Below are 6403 nucleotides of genomic sequence, written 5' to 3'. Positions count from 1 at the left end.
CTGTGCAGCCCTGACACTGATATCAATACTCTGAGACAGAGAGAGAGTGTGAGAGAGAGAGAGAGAGAGAGAGAGAGAGAGAGAGAGAGAGAGAGAGAGAGAGAGAGAGAGAGAGAGAGAGAGAGAGAGAGAGAGAGAGAGAGACAAGAGTGACAAGAGAGATAGAGTAGAGACAAGAGAGACGAGAGAGGGAGAGGAGAGAGACAAGAGTGACAAGAGAGATAGAGTAGAGAGACAAGAGAGACGTAAATGATAGAGAGAGAGAGAGAGAGAGAGAGAGAGAGAGAGAGAGAGAGAGAGAGAGAGAGAGAGAGAGAGAGAGAGAGAGAGAGAAGAGAGAAGAGAAGAGAAGAGAAGAGAAGAGAAGAGAAGAGAAGAGAAGAGAAGAGAAGAGAAGAGAAGAGAAGAGAAGAGAAGAGAAGAGAGAGAGTGTTTGGGGACTATGTGGATAATCCTTATTTTCCTCTTTAAAAATAGAAAATAATGTTTTTCAATGTGTTTATTACTTTCAAATGGACCATGTCCATAAGGATCAATCCCTGCTTTAACAACGCACTAACATGGTACTTTAAGCATAATCACTTTGGCCACAAGGTGCCACAATAGCTTAAGAAATACAGCCGTGTGTGCTTCGGTACTGAACTTTGTGATACAGTTGAGCTTTTCCAGGTACTTTTCCAAGATTCAAAATCCAGGGTTGAAGTCCGGGTCTCCTCTACATAAAACTGTAATAACCTCACAGTGAATACCTAAAGTAACTACATCAAATACAGTATATAGCCAACTCATGATGGTAATAACCATTTGATCTTTCACCCCTTTTACAGTATAACTTTCTTACCATAAGGAGACACAGAACCACACTGCCCTGCCAAAAAGCAGAAATATACAGTAAATCAGCAATATACAGTAAATCAGCAAATATAAGCCAGTCAGCCCATGTCTCAGTCAGCCCATGTCTCAGTCAGCCCATGTCTCATGCAAGCCAATGATAATAAGTGGGGCAGTCTGTTACAGAATGTACGCCATAAAAAACGTGTGTCAGTGTGTTGAAATTGCCTTCACGCCTGTCTCTGTGTGAGCTGTGTAATATAGTGGTGTTTTTATGTCACTGGACAGATAGATAGATTATGTACACTACATGACCAAAAGTCGAACATCTCATTCCAAAATGGTCGAACATCTCATTCCAAAATCATGGGCATTAATATGGAGTTGGTCCTACCTTTGCTGCTGTAACAGCCTCCACACTTCTGGGAAGGCTTTCCACTAGATGTTGGAACATTGCTGCAGGGACTTACTTCCATTCAGCCACAAGAGCATTAGTGAGGTTGGGCACTGACGTTGGGCGATTAGGCCTGGCTCGCAGTCGGCAATCCAATTAATCCGAAAAGTGTTTGATGGGGTTGAGGTCAGGGCTCTGTGCAGACCAGCCAAGTTCTTCCACACTTATCTTGACAAAACATTTCTGTATGGACCTCACTTTGTGCACAAGGCATTGTCATGCTGAAACAGGAAAGGGCCTTCCCCAAACTGTTGCGACAAAGTTGGAAGCACAGAATAGTCTAGAATGTCATTGTATGCTATAGCATTAAGATTTCCCTTCACTGAAATTTAGGGGCCTAACCGGAACCATGAAAAACAGCCCCAGACCATTATTCATCCACCAAACTTTACAGTTGGCACTATGCATTGGGGAAGGTAGCGTTCTCCTGGCATCCACCAAACCCAGATTCGTCAGTCGGACTAACAGATGGTGAAGTATGATTTATCACTCCAGATAACACGTTCCACTGCTCCAGAGTACAATGGCGGTGAGCTTTACACCACTCCAGCTGATGCTCGGTATTGAGCATGGTGATCTTAGGCTTGTGTGCAGCTGCACGGCCATGGAAACCCATTCTATGAAGCTCCCGATAAATAGTTATAGTGCTGAAGTTGCTTCCAGAGGAAGTACGGTACTCGGTAGGGAGTGTTGCAACCGAGAACAGACAATTTGTATGTGTTACACGCTTCAGCACTCAGTGATCCCGTTCTATGAGCTTGTGTGGCCTACCACTTCACGGCTGATCCGTTGTTGCTCCAAGACGTTTCCACTTAAAAATAACATCACTTACAATTGACCGGGGCAGCTCTAGCAGGGCGGACATTTGACAAACTGACTTATTGGAAAGGTGGCATCCTATGACAGTGCCACGTTGAAAGTCACTGAGCTCTTCAGTACTGGCCATTCTAATGCTATTGTTTGTCAATAGAGATTGCATGGCTGTGTGCTTGATTTCACACCTGTCAGCAATGGGTGCGGCTGAAATTGCCGAATCCACTCATTTGAAGGGTGTCCACATACTTTCGGCCATGTAGCGTATGTATAGTAGGTGAATGTCCACGTGGTCACCACCACTGCAAGTATGACCACTATAGTGGAGGGAGGGGAACTTAGGTCACTTTTACCCTCCTTTTTATTCTATGATTAGGGTTGTGACGTCCCTCCCACTTTGTCTGCTGGGATCTCCTGTTTGGTGGTCTGCTTGTTGCTGTAGACCAGTGGGCTGAGCTGGGAGGATTGTCAGCTGATGTGGTGCACCTGGGCAGGCTTGGCCTGCAGGCTATAAAGGGTGGCCACATCAGCCAACACTCTCTCTCTTCCCTGACTGGCAGGCTGGCTTCCACCATCTTTTGTTTTTTTGGTCTGTTTTCACCATACAACACTCTCTCCACTCATCCACACACAGCGTACACTAATGATCCTACATACGTCCACAGTTTATGTTACATTTTTGTATTTGTCAATATTTAGTTTAATAAACGTGTTCCTTTTTACATGTAAGTCATGCATGGTCTCCCTTTGTTGTTAGGAACAATGAGCCAGGTCGTAACAGGTTTGACCCGTCTATTACAATAGATGTGTTTTTGCATTAGGTTTTAGCCATCTATTTACCCATGGTGCTTAGGGTTTACCCAAGGATTCTTTATTCCTATGTATCACTGCAAGAAATATCCAGCATAAGAACCAGCCTACTGTACTTTACAGAATATACACCACATAAACCTGTGTCAGCAAGTTGAACAAGATGAGACTTGTGTGTGTGTGTGTGTGTGTGTGTGTGTGTGTGTGTGTGTGTGTGTGTGTGTGTGTGTGTGTGTGTGTGTGTGTGTGTGTGTGTGTGTGTGTGTGTGTGTGTGTGTGTGTGTGTGTGTGTGTGTGTGTGTGTGTGTGTGTGCATGCAAAAATCTCCCATTGTTATTGCTCAATACACACCCTTGCCGTGTGCCCAGTGAGCAGTCTATTCCTGTACGTTGGCTAGAGCTAGGTATAGGCCTACAACCTGTCTCTATGTTGTTGACGTTCAGTAGCCTACTGTATAAGTCAGAAAAGCATTTGCAAGCATGTACAGAATGAGACCTGGATAAATCATTTGACAGGTAGACTGGTTGAGCACTAAACATGTGGTTGTTTCTGAGGTTTCCCCAGTTATATTCGCTCACTACCTGTTAGTCAAAGTCACCTTTCCGCAACCACTCTTAATTACATCTTGTGGTCTTCACTAGTAAGACCTAATAAAGAAAGGTGAGCATTATATTATTTGTGTCTGTAAAACTCCCTTGATGACAGGCACTATAATATGGAAACATATCATACAGTTATTGGATGGTTATAGTGAAATGCAGTCATTCCCACAGACAAACACAAGCCCTATATTCACATGTTGACATGCATGAAATCAATAGAAAGAAACACAGCAGTGTGTGTGTGTGTGTGTGTGTGTGTGTGTGTGTGTGTGTGTGTGTGTGTGTGTGTGTGTGTGTGTGTGTGTGTGTGTGTGTGTGTGTGTGTGTGTGTGTGTGTGTGTGTGTGTGTGTGTGTGTGTGTGTGTGTGTGTGCATGTTATTGGTGTGTGTGACACTGGAAATATGTAGGTGGAAGTGCACTCGGACATTGCTGGTTGTGTGTGTGTTTGTGTGTCTAACTACTGGGGAGTAGGTCAGTGACAGAAATCTTTAGTAAAGCCAAGTAGCTGAGAACAGAACAGATGGTTTGAATTGTTTGCGTGGAGAACATTTTATAGCCTTAGGTCTTTTTTCTCTTTTTCCCCTCTAAACATTCTCCTGTCAGAGAACAACACAGATGAGAGGCAGGCTTAGGCCGTGCATGTGTCACTGACTCATGGGTTGGGGGATCTGCAAACAATGATTGACAACAACAACTACATCATCATATATCATAAAAAATCTAAATGCTGTGCAGATCCTTCCTGGCTCTATGCATTCCTGCAACCCTAGAGACCAGGGTTCAATCCCCATGTGAGCTCTTTTCTCCCTCTTAAGCCATCTCCCCCTGTGTTTCTCATCCATCTGTAAGAAGGCTAATTAATATACACATAGCTGTGGGAAGTAGGGGTGCTGAGGGGGCTAAATAAATAAAACATTGGAGTGGACTAGGACTTCATTACTCCTGTATTTCTGGATAAAAATACTCCTCTCATCCTCCACCCCTCCCCTCCCTCCTATCAACAGCACCCCCAACCCCTCCTATCAACAGCACCCTCCACCCTTCCCCTCCCTCATATCAACAGCACCCCCAACCCCTCCCCTCCCTCCTATCAACAGCACCCCCAACCCCTCCCCTCCCTCCTATCAACAGCACCCTCCACCCCTCCCCTCCCTCCTATCAACAGCACCCTCCACCCCTCCTATCAACAGCACCCCCAACCCCTCCCCTTCCTCCTATCAACAGCACCCTCCACCCCTCCCCTCCCTCCTATCAACAGCACCCTCCACCCCACCCCTCCCTCCTATCAACAGCACCCTCCACCCCTCCCTTCCCTCCTATCAACAGCACCCTCCACCCCTCCCTTCTATCAACAGCACCCTCCACCCCACCCCTCCCCTCCCTCCTATCAACAGCACCCTCCACCCCTCCCCTCCCTCCTATCAACAGCACCCCCAACCCCTCCCCTCCCTCCTATCAACAGCACCCCCAACCCCTCCTCTCCCTCCTATCAACACCATCCTCCACCCCTCCCTTCCCTCCTATCAACAGCACCCTCCACCCCTCCCTTCCCTCCTATCAACAGCACCCTCCACCCCTCCCCTCCCCTCCCTCCTATCAACAGCACCCCCAACCCCTCCCCTCCCTCCTATCAACACCACCCTCCACCCCTCCCCTCCCTCCTATCAACAGCACCCTCCACCCTCCCCTCCCTCCTATCAACAGCACCCTCCACCCCTCCCCTCCCTCCTATCAACAGCACCCCCAACCCCTCCCCTCCCTCCTATCAACAGCACCCACAACCCCCTCCCCTCCCTCCTATCAACAGCACCCCCAACCCAAAACATTTTCCCGCGGCCATGAATGTACAGTATGTGTATGTGGGGAGGGCAACACTATTCTGGAAATGAGAGGAAAGGGGCTTCTAATTTGGCAGACGAGAGCAGACATGAAAACAGCAGGGGACATAATAAGCAATGGGGGTTCAGGTTGCCTCCTGGTAGGGCTATATAAATAAATTTGATTTTGATTTGATTTGGTATGAGTTTGATTATCTTTCGTAACAGTAACTCTAAGTCCATTGTATTTTGCGCCATGCACTAAATAGGCCACAGTATGTCATTTACATTTACATTTACATTTAAGTCATTTAGCAGACGCTCTTATCCAGAGCGACTTACAAATTGGTGCATTCACCTTATGACATCCAGTGGAACAGCCACTTTACAATAGTGCATCTAAATCTTTTAAGGGGGGTGAGAAGGATTACTTTATCCTATCCTAGGTATTCCTTAAAGAGGTGGGGTTTCAGGTGTCTCCGGAAGGTGGTGATTGACTCCGCTGTCCTGGCGTCGTGGGGGAGTTTGTTCCACCATTGGGGGCCAGAGCAGCAAACAGTTTTGACTGGGCTGAGCGGGAACTGTACTTCCTCAGTGGTAGGGAGGCGAGCAGGCCAGAGGTGGATGAACGCAGTGCCCTTGTTTGGGTGTAGGGCCTGATCAGAGCCTGGAGGTACTGAGGTGCCGTTCCCCTCACAGCTCCGTAGGCAAGCACCATGGTCTTGTAGCGGATGCGAGCTTCAACTGGAAGCCAGTGGAGAGAGCGGAGGAGCGGGGTGACGTTTCAGACGTAGACCAAGTATCTGTAAGTAAAGATGATACAAGACTTTAAGTAGGCCAGAAGAACGTGTACAATACAAGGAAAGGAATGTTAGAGTTGTTTACTTAAAACGAGTGCTGTTCCTTTTGCTGTAGGTCACTCTCCTTCTGAGAACACACTTAAAAATACACTCTTTTTAGAAGACAAGGGTGCTGCTAACTAGATCTATAGTGGCTAGTCCCCATAGGGGAATCCTTTATGGTTTTATGTAGAACCCTGCCAAATGTTCTACCGAGACCCATCTATTAAAGTGTC

The sequence above is a fragment of the Oncorhynchus keta genome, chromosome 20, assembly GCF_023373465.1.
Source record: "Oncorhynchus keta strain PuntledgeMale-10-30-2019 chromosome 20, Oket_V2, whole genome shotgun sequence".
Lineage (NCBI taxonomy): Eukaryota > Metazoa > Chordata > Actinopteri > Salmoniformes > Salmonidae > Oncorhynchus > Oncorhynchus keta.
Note: the sequence above shows the minus strand (reverse complement) of the source record.